Raw genomic sequence first — 15,483 nt, 5'->3', positions numbered from 1 at the left:
AAATCTTTACTGTATAGGACAGCAAGGTAAGTTAAAACAAGTATTAAATAATGTGTAGAAGACGATATAGTAATTATATGTCACTCGCTTATTGAATGTGGGTGACAGAAAATTTGTCTGTACACCCTCTGGATTCTAGGCGAGTATTTATTGTTAGACATATGTCCACTGCGAAAATAAAGAGTTCTCGTTATCTCTATGAGTTTTAATTGAAAGTACTGTATGTTTTCATATGAGAGATACAAGAAGAAGAACCCGGCATATGGATGGTCGGACTCCTTTTGAGATGATCAACTAGACTGCGTATTCTTGCAGTGTAAGTTGATGTGTGGGTTCTGCTGGACAATGAAAGGTATATACCTTGGTGGAACTACAGTACCCAGTATTCCCAGAGGGTCACCCTTTCTGGTACTGACCGGGCCCAATGCTGCTTGGCTTCCAAGATCAGACGAGATCGGGCAGATCCAGCATGGTATGACTGTAGATGGTACGGTAGACACCTTTCAGCATATGGATTGAATGGTACTAGCGATAAGGTGTGATTCCATATGGAAGGGAATACAAATTGATTTGATACTTGCCACCTGATATTTGGCCAATTAGTGGCCCACTATGGACCAAGGATTGAATAATTGGGTGAATTACTGATAGAAATACCAGTATGGCCTGGATTAATAATTAGATAAGCACAAGGAAGGTGTCTAGGCAGCCCAGTGTCTAAGTAAAAAGAATGAAAAGGCAGATAAACTTGTTTTAAACACAGCACATAAGTTGCAGAAGGTAACTTCCTTTTGATACTGCAAAATGTAAATAATTATCACAGTATCATACTGCCAACAAATGTGTTTGTTGTGGAATCAACCACTTGAGCTGCGAAATGACAGTGACAATTGTTTATAATACACCACATAAGTTGCAAAAATGTTGCTTCCTTTAAATACTGAAAATTGCAAATTGCAACTAGTTATCACTGTAACAAACTTCAGACAGATGTATTTGTTATGAGATCAACCGTATGAGCTGCAAGAAGCAGCTGGATTCTGTCACATATTCATCTAATTGTTTTTGTCACAGTGCCAAATCAATGAAGGAAATAGATTATGTATATAAATAGGAAATCACAGTTTATCACACGTAACTTCCTTTAAACACTGCTAGTTGCAGAATACAAACAATTATTACAGTAACAAACTGCTAGCAGATGTATTGGTTGTAAGATCCACTATATGGGCTGCAAGAAGCAGCAGAATTCTATCACATACTTATCTCATTGTTTTGTTATAATATAACAGTGTACAGAATAGGAAATCACAATTTGTCTCAATAACCTGATGTTGAGCAATTTACCAAAAGAATGACTCTGGTCTCAACAAGGAAAGAAACACATTTTTTTAAAATTTGGGACCAGCAGAAAACAGTATAAGAACAGCTGGTGTTCTATTAATGAATGATTTGTCCAAATGACACTGTTCTGTGGTAAGTATAGAAAAGGCTCTCACACCAACAGGAGTGCCTTTAATGAGGAGTAATTGCCTGGATGGTTTTAAGGGGATTTCGTATAGCACCAATATAATGCCAACTAATAGAAGGTATCTATGTTATGAGTTAGCGCTAAGTGTCCCTACACTGTTTGCACAGTTTGAGTGTTAAGCATTAAATGTCGTTGTATGCTTATATGCCTGTGGATTTATATAGGGATTGCCAGGCAGTAATACTGGCTATGTTTTGCCAGGGAGACAGTCCGTGCGTAATGCACTGGGTTGGGGCAGCTTTTTCCCTTGAGAGTGCACTAGGCACACGGGGAGAGAGCTGACCTGGAGAGCCTTGGAACCGCTACAGTGAGCGGTAATATACTTGCGGCATTCGCTGACAGGAGTCCGCCCGTCGGAGCCCCGTTGCCGAGGTCCCGGAAGTTGGATGCCGGACCGGAAGTGACGCGCGTTTCGCTGGGAGGAGCTTGTTCACTGGATCGTCTGATCTGTGAGCCCTCCGCGTGCGTCTTTTATTGAACAATGTAACCAATCTATTTTCTAATACAAATGATTGACTGATGGATGAGCCTATGAATAGCCGGAATCAAACTGCTGTTGTATTCTGTGATTGCTAATGCTGCGAGTCCAGAGACATTGGGACTACTACTATTGTAGTGGAATGCAAGGCTGGGGAATAATTAAAATGAATGGAGTATGAAAAGGAGAAAAGGATAAAAAGTAGCTGTTTTGCGGTGTTAGACATTGTAGCAATGGGGGTATAATACTGGGGTGAAATTGCTGAAATAAAATACTGTTATGAAACTTGCTTACAACATATGGATAAGCAATCCTTATGATGAGGGATAATTATTGCCTGATGAGGGCGATATTAATTAATTAATAGGAATTGTATAAATTAAGGCTTGTGCAAATAAGAATGAATATAAGAATAAATATAAAAAAACACCAACTTGTTATGTTGTAGAGAATTAAGGGTAAATATAATGGAATGAATTGGATAAAATAAAAATGATAATAATAAAAATAAAAATAAAAATGATAATAATAATAATTATAAATATAAAATAATGATGATACTGATAATAAAAAATATTGTAGAAAGGATGCAATTTAAAATTAAGACGTTTCCGTGAGGTGCTAAAGGAAAAATAATTGTAAATAAGAACCACAAATGGTGAGAAAATTACTATAAAATTATTAGTAGAGAAACTGTATGTCTGTGGGAGAGAATAAGAGATTTATGAGAATTGTTATACAAATTATAAAGATTATTATAAAAATTGTTATAAAAATTGTAGTTGTGAATAAAGATAATTCATGTTTGTGATGGGAGTGGTTGTGAATAAGGTGTGAGAAAATATGAAAAAATATTGATGATTAATGGATTAAGGTTGTAAAGTGATTATATTATGGTGAAGTTGGGGGGGGGGGGAAAGGAGGGGGGTGGAAAGACGATAGGAAAGGGGAAAAAAAGGGGGGGCACACAACAAGTGGGCGGGGGGGGGGGAAGGGGGAAGAGGGAAGGGGAAAAGAAGGGGGGAAAAGAAAGGAGGGGGGGGGGGGAAAGGGAAGGGGGAACGGAAAGGGGCGAGGGGGAAGGAATGGAGGGTGATAGTAAGGGGGAATTGGGTGAAAAGGTGAAGAGAGTGGTGTGGCAACTAGCCTAGGAGTGCTAGTGGAGACAAGGGTGGGGGAATGTGGATGTATGTGTGGAAAAGGGAAGGGAGGGGGGGAGGGGGGGAGGAAGGATAAGTGGGGTGGGGTGTGTTATGGGAGGACGTAGGTGAATGTATATGTGGGGTGTGTTGGACCAATGGGGGTGAGTGGGGGTTAAACCGTGTGCATGGATGAGAAATGCCGCTTTGGTGTGTATAGTGGTGGTGGAGAATGGGCTGTGGTGTGTGTTGGTAGGAGTGCGGTGTTGAATAAAGAATTGGTGATGTTATGTGATGGCCTGTTTGGAATAAGGAATAGGGTTGGAAGGGTGGGCAGGGAGGTGAGTGATGTGAGTTAGATGTTGCAAATGTTAAAAGAACAATTGAATAATTGGCACCAAACAACTCTGAGAAGCAAAAAATAATAATCATTACTAACTAGATGTGTTATTCAAGAAAGACACTGTAATTGATATGTTCTTTAAGTCCATTGGGAGCTACTGTTCCGAGTTTGAATGTCCATTCACTTTCCTTCTTGAGCAGGGTTTTGGTTATGTTACCTCCTCTGATACCCAATTTTATTTGTTGTAACCAAATATTTTGAGGTCTTTGGGTGAACCTGCATGGTGTAGAAGAAAAGTGCTTGGCCACTGTGGTTAGCTGTTTGAATTTGTGTGAGTCTGCTCTAGCATTTCTCACTGATCCGATGTGCTCAAGCGCCCTTTGCTTGAGCATGCGGGTAGTCATACCCACATATTTTTTGTCGCAAGGACAAGTGAGGCAATAGACCACATTGGTACTTTTGCAATTGAAATAATTAGTGATTTTTATTTTGTTGTTAAATTTGTCTGTTATGTCTAGGTTTTGGAGATATGAGAGCAGACTTTACATTCTCCGCAGGGATAGGTCCCTGTGATGGGGGGATTCCTTATCAGCTGTGATGTGTAGTGACTTTGGACTAGCTGATCTGACAAGTTGGGCGAGCGTTTCCAACTCATGTCAACTGTATTGTTCAGTCTGGTTGCTAGGTCACTGTCGGAAAGTAGTACTGGCCAATGTAGTTGAATGATTCCTTTGATATCTTTCCATTCTTCACAGAATGTGCCCACAAATCTAAGGACATTATCCTCTTTTGAGGGGGGCTTCTGATGAAAAACCAGGGACTCTCTCGGAATTTCTTGAATGGATTTCTTAGATCTTTTGATAAGTCTTGAACTGTATCCTCGTTCTTTAAGTCTCTTGGTGAGGTCTTTACATTTCTCCTGGTAAACCTCCTTACTCGAACAGTTTCTTTTGAGTCGGAGAAATTCCCCTCTGGGTATGTTTTGAATGGTGGGTGGAAAGTGGGAGCTTTGTTGATGTAGAAGGGAATTGGTGGCTGTTTTCTTTCTATAGAGTTCTGTGGCTAGTATGTTGTTTTTTCCTTTGTAAATCTTAAGATCCAGGAAGGAAATGCTTTCCTTACTTTGTTCATGTGTGAATCTTAAGTTCAGAGTGTTAGTATTGAGAAAGATTAGGAATTGAGACAGTTCTTCTTGTGACCCCTCCCAAATCATGAGAATGTCGTCGATATATCGAGTCCAAAGGACGATGTGTTGTGTGAATTGGTTTTGGTCTTCATGAAAGATGACTTCCTGCTCCCACCAACCCAGAAAGAGGTTAGCATATGTGGGGGCACACGCCGCCCCCATAGCTGTACCTCTTTCTTGGGTATAAAAAAGGTTGTTGAACGTAAAGTAATTTTTTCGTAACGCAAAATCTAGTAGGGTTAGGAGGAATTCATGGAAGTCATCCATTCCTTTGGTCTGTAAAAAATATCTGACTGCTTTTATACCAAGATCGTGGTCGATACTTGTGTAAAGGGCTTCAACGTCAAGGCTTATCAAGAGATGGGTATCTTCCAAGGGTATGTTTTCAATTTTTCTTAGTACATCTGTGGTGTCTCGGGTATAAGAAGGTAAGTTTAATACAAGTTCTTTCAGATGGATCTCTAGAAATGTGCAGGCCTTCTCCAAAAGTCCTCCATTCCCCGAGACAATGGGGCGTCCTGGTGGTTTTAGTAAATTTTTGTGTACCTTGGGTAGCAAGTAGAAGGTTGGTACTCTAGGATTTTGAATTTTGAGAAAATCATATTCTGCTTGCGTTATTGTGCCTTGGTACCTAGCTTCCCCTATAATCCTCATATATTGCACCGTTAGATTCTGTGTTGGGTCAAACAGACTTTTACTGTAACAGTTGATGTCATTAAGCTGTCTTTTGGCCTCTTTTTCATAAAGGTCTTTAGGCCATAGAACCACATTTCCCCCTTTGTCAGACTGTTTGATTACTATATCTTGCCAAGATTTTATTTCTTTAAGGGCTTGTCTGGCTTGGGGGGACAGGTTTCCCGTGGTCCTGAGCCTTCTTTTCTTTATATACAGCTGGTCTAGATCCTTGGATACCAAATTGATAAAGGTTCTTACTTCTGGGCAGGTGGAGTCATTGGGGAAGAACGTTGATTTTTTTCTACACATCTGTCGTGGAGTATGAGGACTATTTGTTGTTGTTGAATCAAGGAGTTCTTCCAAGTTGTTTAGAGCTTCTAATTCTTCAGGTGATTCCATGGTTGATATGGCAGGGATGATTTCACACTCTTTGCGATGTTCTTGATTAGCATAGAATTTTGTGAGTAATAGTTTCCGACCAAAGAGATTGAGATCTGTCTGCCATTGGAATCTGTCGAATTTCTTGGTTGGAGAAAATGTAAGTCCTTTTTCCAAGACTTCTTCATGTGTGTTGGACAGGGTGTGGGTTGAGAGGTTAATTATCTGGAGACGGTCTGACTTCAGTACTGCTTTCGGTTCCTCCGTACTGGGTATCTGTTTGGAGAGGGGGAGGTCCATCTTCCTCTTCCTCTTCTTCTTGCTTCTTCGGGTTTTTCTTTTCCTTGTTTCAAACGGCCCCGAGACCGGCCAGTTTGATCTAAAAAATGAGCTGATGCTGTGTGTGGAATTCTTGCCGTTGAATGATTTCTCCGATCTATGCTTTGTTCTTCTAGATCCTCTGAGCTGGATAATTCAACCTCTGAGGAGGAGGGGGTCCCCTGATAATTTGCAGGATTCTCTCGCCTGACAGGTCTTGTCCACCTGAATATCCTCCCTGTGTTGAAGTCTCTTTTGTCCCTGGAGAATTTATTCCTCTTCCGTTCGATGATAGTATTCTCATATATGTCCAATTCTTTTTTTATCTTTTCAAAAGAACTTTGGAAATTAATATCCTGTTCCCACTTTTCCAATGCCTTGCTAATCTTTTCAATTTCTCTAGTACAGCCGTCCAAAACCAAATTGTTGTGTTTAATGAGTATCTGCATTAATTCCTGTGAACACTTTAATAGGGCATTCTCCCATTCTTGCTTGAGGGTTTCTGTGTGTAGTTCAAAAGATGGAAATAATTTAGGTCTTAGACCTCGTGGTGTAATTTTCTGTTTACAGTAATTCTCTAGACTCGTCAGGTCCCAATTAGTTCTAGTTTGTCTCTGTAGCGTGTATTTTAGCTTAACGAGATCCTCTTCCCAAGTTTGTTCAGAATCATTGGAGGTCAATTCTGTGGGGAAGATGCTGTCCAAATCTTCAGTCCTGCGTTTAGTATTTAGTTGATTCTTTAGACTGAAGCTCATATTGAGCAAGCAAGCTAATATTGTTTTGGACAGACAGTTTGATATTGGAACTTGCTAATTAAGTTCAAGATGTATTTGAATTGAGTATCTTTCTTATTGATTGATCAGTTGTCCAATAGTTAACTGAACACGAAGGGGTTGTAGATTGTATGAAAAGGACAAACTTTCCGTGCTAGAATCTCTTAACTGAGAAAGACCTCAGGAACGTAGACTATATTGGGTGGGTTTTGTTGAGATCTGCACTGGAACCGATTGTACAATATCTGATATGAATGGTAGTAAGCATAGAGATTCAAAATTGATTTATACCAACATAAAGCTGCCAATTTCGCCTCAAAGGGCTTTTGGGGCAGAACAATGGTTGGTGGTGCTCCCGGACATTTATAGCAGAAAGAGCTAATATGGGGGATTTTGCAAAGAAGCAAAAAAGAAGGGGCTAGTTGATATGTCTCTCTGGGGCACACTTTGTAAATTAATCAAAAAACAGTAATGTGAAACATGAAATATGTATAAATCTTTAAAACGTAACTTTTAATAAATTATTCAGACGTCCAAATTTGATTATTTATGTGAAAAAATCTTTACTGTATAGGACAGCAAGGTAAGTTAAAACAAGTATTAAATAATGTGTAGAAGACGATATAGTAATTATATGTCACTCGCTTATTGAATGTGGGTGACAGAAAATTTGTCTGTACACCCTCTGGATTCTAGGCGAGTATTTATTGTTAGACATATGTCCACTGCGAAAATAAAGAGTTCTCGTTATCTCTATGAGTTTTAATTGAAAGTACTGTATGTTTTCATATGAGAGATACAAGAAGAAGAACCCGGCATATGGATGGTCGGACTCCTTTTGAGATGATCAACTAGACTGCGTATTCTTGCAGTGTAAGTTGATGTGTGGGTTCTGCTGGACAATGAAAGGTATATACCTTGGTGGAACTACAGTACCCAGTATTCCCAGAGGGTCACCCTTTCTGGTACTGACCGGGCCCAATGCTGCTTGGCTTCCAAGATCAGACGAGATCGGGCAGATCCAGCATGGTATGACTGTAGATGGTACGGTAGACACCTTTCAGCATATGGATTGAATGGTACTAGCGATAAGGTGTGATTCCATATGGAAGGGAATACAAATTGATTTGATACTTGCCACCTGATATTTGGCCAATTAGTGGCCCACTATGGACCAAGGATTGAATAATTGGGTGAATTACTGATAGAAATACCAGTATGGCCTGGATTAATAATTAGATAAGCACAAGGAAGGTGTCTAGGCAGCCCAGTGTCTAAGTAAAAAGAATGAAAAGGCAGATAAACTTGTTTTAAACACAGCACATAAGTTGCAGAAGGTAACTTCCTTTTGATACTGCAAAATGTAAATAATTATCACAGTATCATACTGCCAACAAATGTGTTTGTTGTGGAATCAACCACTTGAGCTGCGAAATGACAGTGACAATTGTTTATAATACACCACATAAGTTGCAAAAATGTTGCTTCCTTTAAATACTGAAAATTGCAAATTGCAACTAGTTATCACTGTAACAAACTTCAGACAGATGTATTTGTTATGAGATCAACCGTATGAGCTGCAAGAAGCAGCTGGATTCTGTCACATATTCATCTAATTGTTTTTGTCACAGTGCCAAATCAATGAAGGAAATAGATTATGTATATAAATAGGAAATCACAGTTTATCACACGTAACTTCCTTTAAACACTGCTAGTTGCAGAATACAAACAATTATTACAGTAACAAACTGCTAGCAGATGTATTGGTTGTAAGATCCACTATATGGGCTGCAAGAAGCAGCAGAATTCTATCACATACTTATCTCATTGTTTTGTTATAATATAACAGTGTACAGAATAGGAAATCACAATTTGTCTCAATAACCTGATGTTGAGCAATTTACCAAAAGAATGACTCTGGTCTCAACAAGGAAAGAAACACATTTTTTTAAAATTTGGGACCAGCAGAAAACAGTATAAGAACAGCTGGTGTTCTATTAATGAATGATTTGTCCAAATGACACTGTTCTGTGGTAAGTATAGAAAAGGCTCTCACACCAACAGGAGTGCCTTTAATGAGGAGTAATTGCCTGGATGGTTTTAAGGGGATTTCGTATAGCACCAATATAATGCCAACTAATAGAAGGTATCTATGTTATGAGTTAGCGCTAAGTGTCCCTACACTGTTTGCACAGTTTGAGTGTTAAGCATTAAATGTCGTTGTATGCTTATATGCCAGTGGATTTATATAGGGATTGCCAGGCAGTAATACTGGCTATGTTTTGCCAGGGAGACAGTCCGTGCGTAATGCACTGGGTTGGGGCAGCTTTTTCCCTTGAGAGTGCACTAGGCACACGGGGAGAGAGCTGACCTGGAGAGCCTTGGAACCGCTACAGTGAGCGGTAATATACTTGCGGCATTCGCTGACAGGAGTCCGCCCGTCGGAGCCCCGTTGCCGAGGTCCCGGAAGTTGGATGCCGGACCGGAAGTGACGCGCGTTTCGCTGGGAGGAGCTTGTTCACTGGATCGTCTGATCTGTGAGCCCTCCGCGTGCGTCTTTTATTGAACAATGTAACCAATCTATTTTCTAATACAAATGATTGACTGATGGATGAGCCTATGAATAGCCTGAATCAAACTGCTGTTGTATTCTGTGATTGCTAATGCTGCGAGTCCAGAGACATTGGGACTACTACTATTGTAGTGGAATGCAAGGCTGGGGAATAATTAAAATGAATGGAGTATGAAAAGGAGAAAAGGATAAAAAGTAGCTGTTTTGCGGTGTTAGACATTGTAGCAATGGGGGTATAATACTGGGGTGAAATTGCTGAAATAAAATACTGTTATGAAACTTGCTTACAACATATGGATAAGCAATCCTTATGATGAGGGATAATTATTGCCTGATGAGGGCGATATTAATTAATTAATAGGAATTGTATAAATTAAGGCTTGTGCAAATAAGAATGAATATAAGAATAAATATAAAAAAACACCAACTTGTTATGTTGTAGAGAATTAAGGGTAAATATAATGGAATGAATTGGATAAAATAAAAATGATAATAATAAAAATAAAAATAAAAATGATAATAATAATAATTATAAATATAAAAATAATGATGATACTGATAATAAAAATATTGTAGAAAGGATGCAATTTAAAATTAAGATGTTTCCGTGAGGTGCTAAAGGAAACATAATTGTAAATAAGAACCACAAATGGTGAGAAAATTACTATAAAATTATTAGTAGAGAAACTGTATGTCTGTGGGAGAGAATAAGAGATTTATGAGAATTGTTATACAAATTATAAAGATTATTATAAAAATTGTTATAAAAATTGTAGTTGTGAATAAAGATAATTCCATGTTTGTGATGGGAGTGGTTGTGAATAAGGTGTGAGAAAATATGAAAAAATATTGATGATTAATGGATTAAGGTTGTAAAGTGATTATATTATGGTGAAGTTGGGGGGGGGGGGAAAGGAGAGGGGTGGAAAGACGATAGGAAAGGGGGAAAAAAGGGGGGGCACACAACAAGTGGGCGGGGGGGGGGGAAAGGGGGAAGAGGGAAGGGGAAAAGAAGGGGGGAAAAGAAAGGAGGGGGGGGGAAAGGGAAGGGGGAACGGAAAGGGGCGAGGGGGAAGGAATGGGAGGGTGATAGTAAGGGGGAATTGGGTGAAAAGGTGAAGAGAGTGGGTGTGGCAACTAGCCTAGGAGTGCTAGTGGAGACAAGGGTGGGGAATGTGGATGTATGTGTGGAAAAGGGAAGGGAGGGGGGGAGGGGGGGAGGAAGGATAAGTGGGGTGGGGTGTGTTATGGGAGGACGTAGGTGAATGTATATGTGGGGTGTGTTGGACCAATGGGGGTGAGTGGGGGTTAAACCGTGTGCATGGATGAGAAATGCCGCTTTGGTGTGTATAGTGGTGGTGGAGAATGGGCTGTGGTGTGTGTTGGTAGGAGTGCGGTGTTGAATAAAGAATTGGTGATGTTATGTGATGGCCTGTTTGGAATAAGGAATAGGGTTGGAAGGGTGGGCAGGGAGGTGAGTGATGTGAGTTAGATGTTGCAAAATGTTAAAAGAACAATTGAATAATTGGCACCAAACAACTCTGAGAAGCAAAAAATAATAATCATTACTAACTAGATGTGTTATTCAAGAAAGACACTGTAATTGATATGTTCATTAAGTCCATTGGGAGCTACTGTTCCGAGTTTGAATGTCCATTCACTTTCCTTCTTGAGCAGGGTTTTGGTTATGTTACCTCCTCTGATACCCAATTTTATTTGTTGTAGACCAAATATTTTGAGGTCTTTGGGTGAACCTGCATGGTGTAGAAGAAAGTGCTTGGCCACTGTGGTTAGCTGTTTGAATTTGTGTGAGTCTGCTCTAGCATTTCTCACTGATCCGATGTGCTCAAGCGCCCTTTGCTTGAGCATGCGGGTAGTCATACCCACATATTTTTTGTCGCAAGGACAAGTGAGGCAATAGACCACATTGGTACTTTTGCAATTGAAATAATTAGTGATTTTTATTTTGTTGTTAAATTTGTCTGTTATGTCTAGGTTTTTGGAGATATGAGAGCAGACTTTACATTCTCCGCAGGGATAGGTCCCTGTGATGGGGGGATTCCTTATCAGCTGTGATGTGTAGTGACTTTGGACTAGCTGATCTGACAAGTTGGGCGAGCGTTTCCAACTCATGTCAACTGTATTGTTCAGTCTGGTTGCTAGGTCACTGTCGGAAAGTAGTACTGGCCAATGTAGTTGAATGATTCCTTTGATATCTTTCCATTCTTCACAGAATGTGCCCACAAATCTAAGGACATTATCCTCTTTTGAGGGGGGCTTCTGATGAAAAACCAGGGACTCTCTCGGAATTTCTTGAATGGATTTCTTAGATCTTTTGATAAGTCTTGAACTGTATCCTCGTTCTTTAAGTCTCTTGGTGAGGTCTTTACATTTCTCCTGGTAAACCTCCTTACTCGAACAGTTTCTTTTGAGTCGGAGAAATTCCCCTCTGGGTATGTTTTGAATGGTGGGTGGAAAGTGGGAGCTTTGTTGATGTAGAAGGGAATTGGTGGCTGTTTTCTTTCTATAGAGTTCTGTGGCTAGTATGTTGTTTTTTCCTTTGTAAATCTTAAGATCCAGGAAGGAAATGCTTTCCTTACTTTGTTCATGTGTGAATCTTAAGTTCAGAGTGTTAGTATTGAGAAAGATTAGGAATTGAGACAGTTCTTCTTGTGACCCCTCCCAAATCATGAGAATGTCGTCGATATATCGAGTCCAAAGGACGATGTGTTGTGTGAATTGGTTTTGGTCTTCATGAAAGATGACTTCCTGCTCCCACCAACCCAGAAAGAGGTTAGCATATGTGGGGGCACACGCCGCCCCCATAGCTGTACCTCTTTCTTGGGTATAAAAAAGGTTGTTGAACGTAAAGTAATTTTTTCGTAACGCAAAATCTAGTAGGGTTAGGAGGAATTCATGGAAGTCATCCATTCCTTTGGTCTGTAAAAAATATCTGACTGCTTTTATACCAAGATCGTGGTCGATACTTGTGTAAAGGGCTTCAACGTCAAGGCTTATCAAGAGATGGGTATCTTCCAAGGGTATGTTTTCAATTTTTCTTAGTACATCTGTGGTGTCTCGGGTATAAGAAGGTAAGTTTAATACAAGTTCTTTCAGATGGATCTCTAGAAATGTGCAGGCCTTCTCCAAAAGTCCTCCATTCCCCGAGACAATGGGGCGTCCTGGTGGTTTTAGTAAATTTTTGTGTACCTTGGGTAGCAAGTAGAAGGTTGGTACTCTAGGATTTTGAATTTTGAGAAAATCATATTCTGCTTGCGTTATTGTGCCTTGGTACCTAGCTTCCCCTATAATCCTCATATATTGCACCGTTAGATTCTGTGTTGGGTCAAACAGACTTTTACTGTAACAGTTGATGTCATTAAGCTGTCTTTTGGCCTCTTTTTCATAAAGGTCTTTAGGCCATAGAACCACATTTCCCCCTTTGTCAGACTGTTTGATTACTATATCTTGCCAAGATTTTATTTCTTTAAGGGCTTGTCTGGCTTGGGGGGACAGGTTTCCCGTGGTCCTGAGCCTTCTTTTCTTTATATACAGCTGGTCTAGATCCTTGGATACCAAATTGATAAAGGTTCTTACTTCTGGGCAGGTGGAGTCATTGGGGAAGAACGTTGATTTTTTTCTACACATCTGTCGTGGAGTATGAGGACTATTTGTTGTTGTTGAATCAAGGAGTTCTTCCAAGTTGTTTAGAGCTTCTAATTCTTCAGGTGATTCCATGGTTGATATGGCAGGGATGATTTCACACTCTTTGCGATGTTCTTGATTAGCATAGAATTTTGTGAGTAATAGTTTCCGACCAAAGAGATTGAGATCTGTCTGCCATTGGAATCTGTCGAATTTCTTGGTTGGAGAAAATGTAAGTCCTTTTTCCAAGACTTCTTCATGTGTGTTGGACAGGGTGTGGGTTGAGAGGTTAATTATCTGGAGACGGTCTGACTTCAGTACTGCTTTCGGTTCCTCCGTACTGGGTATCTGTTTGGAGAGGGGGAGGTCCATCTTCCTCTTCCTCTTCTTCTTGCTTCTTCGGGTTTTTCTTTTCCTTGTTTCAAACGGCCCCGAGACCGGCCAGTTTGATCTAAAAAATGAGCTGATGCTGTGTGTGGAATTCTTGCCGTTGAATGATTTCTCCGATCTATGCTTTGTTCTTCTAGATCCTCTGAGCTGGATAATTCAACCTCTGAGGAGGAGGGGGTCCCCTGATAATTTGCAGGATTCTCTCGCCTGACAGGTCTTGTCCACCTGAATATCCTCCCTGTGTTGAAGTCTCTTTTGTCCCTGGAGAATTTATTCCTCTTCCGTTCGATGATAGTATTCTCATATATGTCCAATTCTTTTTTTATCTTTTCAAAGAACTTTGGAAATTAATATCCTGTTCCCACTTTTCCAATGCCTTGCTAATCTTTTCAATTTCTCTAGTACAGCCGTCCAAAACCAAATTGTTGTGTTTAATGAGTATCTGCATTAATTCCTGTGAACACTTTAATAGGGCATTCTCCCATTCTTGCTTGAGGGTTTCTGTGTGTAGTTCAAAAGATGGAAATAATTTAGGTCTTAGACCTCGTGGTGTAATTTTCTGTTTACAGTAATTCTCTAGACTCGTCAGGTCCCAATTAGTTCTAGTTTGTCTCTGTAGCGTGTATTTTAGCTTAACGAGATCCTCTTCCCAAGTTTGTTCAGAATCATTGGAGGTCAATTCTGTGGGGAAGATGCTGTCCAAATCTTCAGTCCTGCGTTTAGTATTTAGTTGATTCTTTAGACTGAAGCTCATATTGAGCAAGCAAGCTAATATTGTTTTGGACAGACAGTTTGATATTGGAACTTGCTAATTAAGTTCAAGATGTATTTGAATTGAGTATCTTTCTTATTGATTGATCAGTTGTCCAATAGTTAACTGAACACGAAGGGGTTGTAGATTGTATGAAAAGGACAAACTTCGTGCTAGAATCTCTTAACTGAGAAAGACCTCAGGAACGTAGACTATATTGGGTGGGGTTTTGTTGAGATCTGCACTGGAACCGATTGTACAATATCTGATATGAATGGTAGTAAGCATAGAGATTCAAAATTGATTTATACCAACATAAAGCTGCCAATTTCGCCTCAAAGGGCTTTTGGGGCAGAACAATGGTTGGTGGTGCTCCCGGACATTTATAGCAGAAAGAGCTAATATGGGTGATTTTGCAAAGAAGCAAAAAAGAAGGGGCTAGTTGATATGTCTCTCTGGGGCACACTTTGAAATTAATCAAAAAACAGTAATGTGAAACATGAAATATGTATAAATCTTTAAAACGTAACTTTTAATAAATATTCAGACGTCCAAATTTGATTATTTATGTGAAAAAATCTTTACTGTATAGGACAGCAAGGTAAGTTAAAACAAGTATTAAATAATGTGTAGAAGACGATATAGTAATTATATGTCACTCGCTTATTGAATGTGGGTGACAGAAAATTTGTCTGTACACCCTCTGGATTCTAGGCGAGTATTTATTGTTAGACATATGTCCACTGCGAAAATAAAGAGTTCTCGTTATCTCTATGAGTTTTAATTGAAAGTACTGTATGTTTTCATATGAGAGATACAAGAAGAAGAACCCGGCATATGGATGGTCGGACTCCTTTTGAGATGATCAACTAGACTGCGTATTCTTGCAGTGTAAGTTGATGTGTGGGTTCTGCTGGACAATGAAAGGTATATACCTTGGTGGAACTACAGTACCCAGTATTCCCAGAGGGTCACCCTTTCTGGTACTGACCGGGCCCAATGCTGCTTGGCTTCCAAGATCAGACCGAGATCGGGCAGATCCAGCATGGTATGACTGTAGATGGTACGGTAGACACCTTTCAGCATATGGATTGAATGGTACTAGCGATAAGGTGTGATTCCATATGGAAGGGAATACAAATTGATTTGATACTTGCCACCTGATATTTGGCCAATTAGTGGCCCACTATGGACCAAGGATTGAATAATTGGGTGAATTACTGATAGAAATACCAGTATGGCCTGGATTAATAATTAGATAAGCACAAGGAAGGTGTCTAGGCAGCCCAGTGTCTAAGTAAAAA

The 15,483-nt window shown here is 39.8% G+C and overlaps 3 pseudogenes; all 3 read right to left on the bottom strand.

Moving 5' to 3' along the window:
* Positions 1-367: 367 nt before the first annotated feature.
* On the bottom strand, positions 368-486 carry LOC135017139 (5S ribosomal RNA; annotated as a pseudogene).
* A 7,259-nt stretch (positions 487-7,745) lies between these two features.
* On the bottom strand, positions 7,746-7,864 carry LOC135017138 (5S ribosomal RNA; annotated as a pseudogene).
* Positions 7,865-15,121: 7,257 nt separating this feature from the next.
* Positions 15,122-15,241, bottom strand: LOC135017141 (5S ribosomal RNA; annotated as a pseudogene).
* Positions 15,242-15,483: the final 242 nt, after the last annotated feature.

Source organism: Pseudophryne corroboree, unplaced genomic scaffold (assembly GCF_028390025.1).
Source record: "Pseudophryne corroboree isolate aPseCor3 unplaced genomic scaffold, aPseCor3.hap2 scaffold_3112, whole genome shotgun sequence".
NCBI classification, from domain to species: domain Eukaryota; kingdom Metazoa; phylum Chordata; class Amphibia; order Anura; family Myobatrachidae; genus Pseudophryne; species Pseudophryne corroboree.
This window is presented reverse-complemented; position numbering and strand designations above follow the sequence as displayed.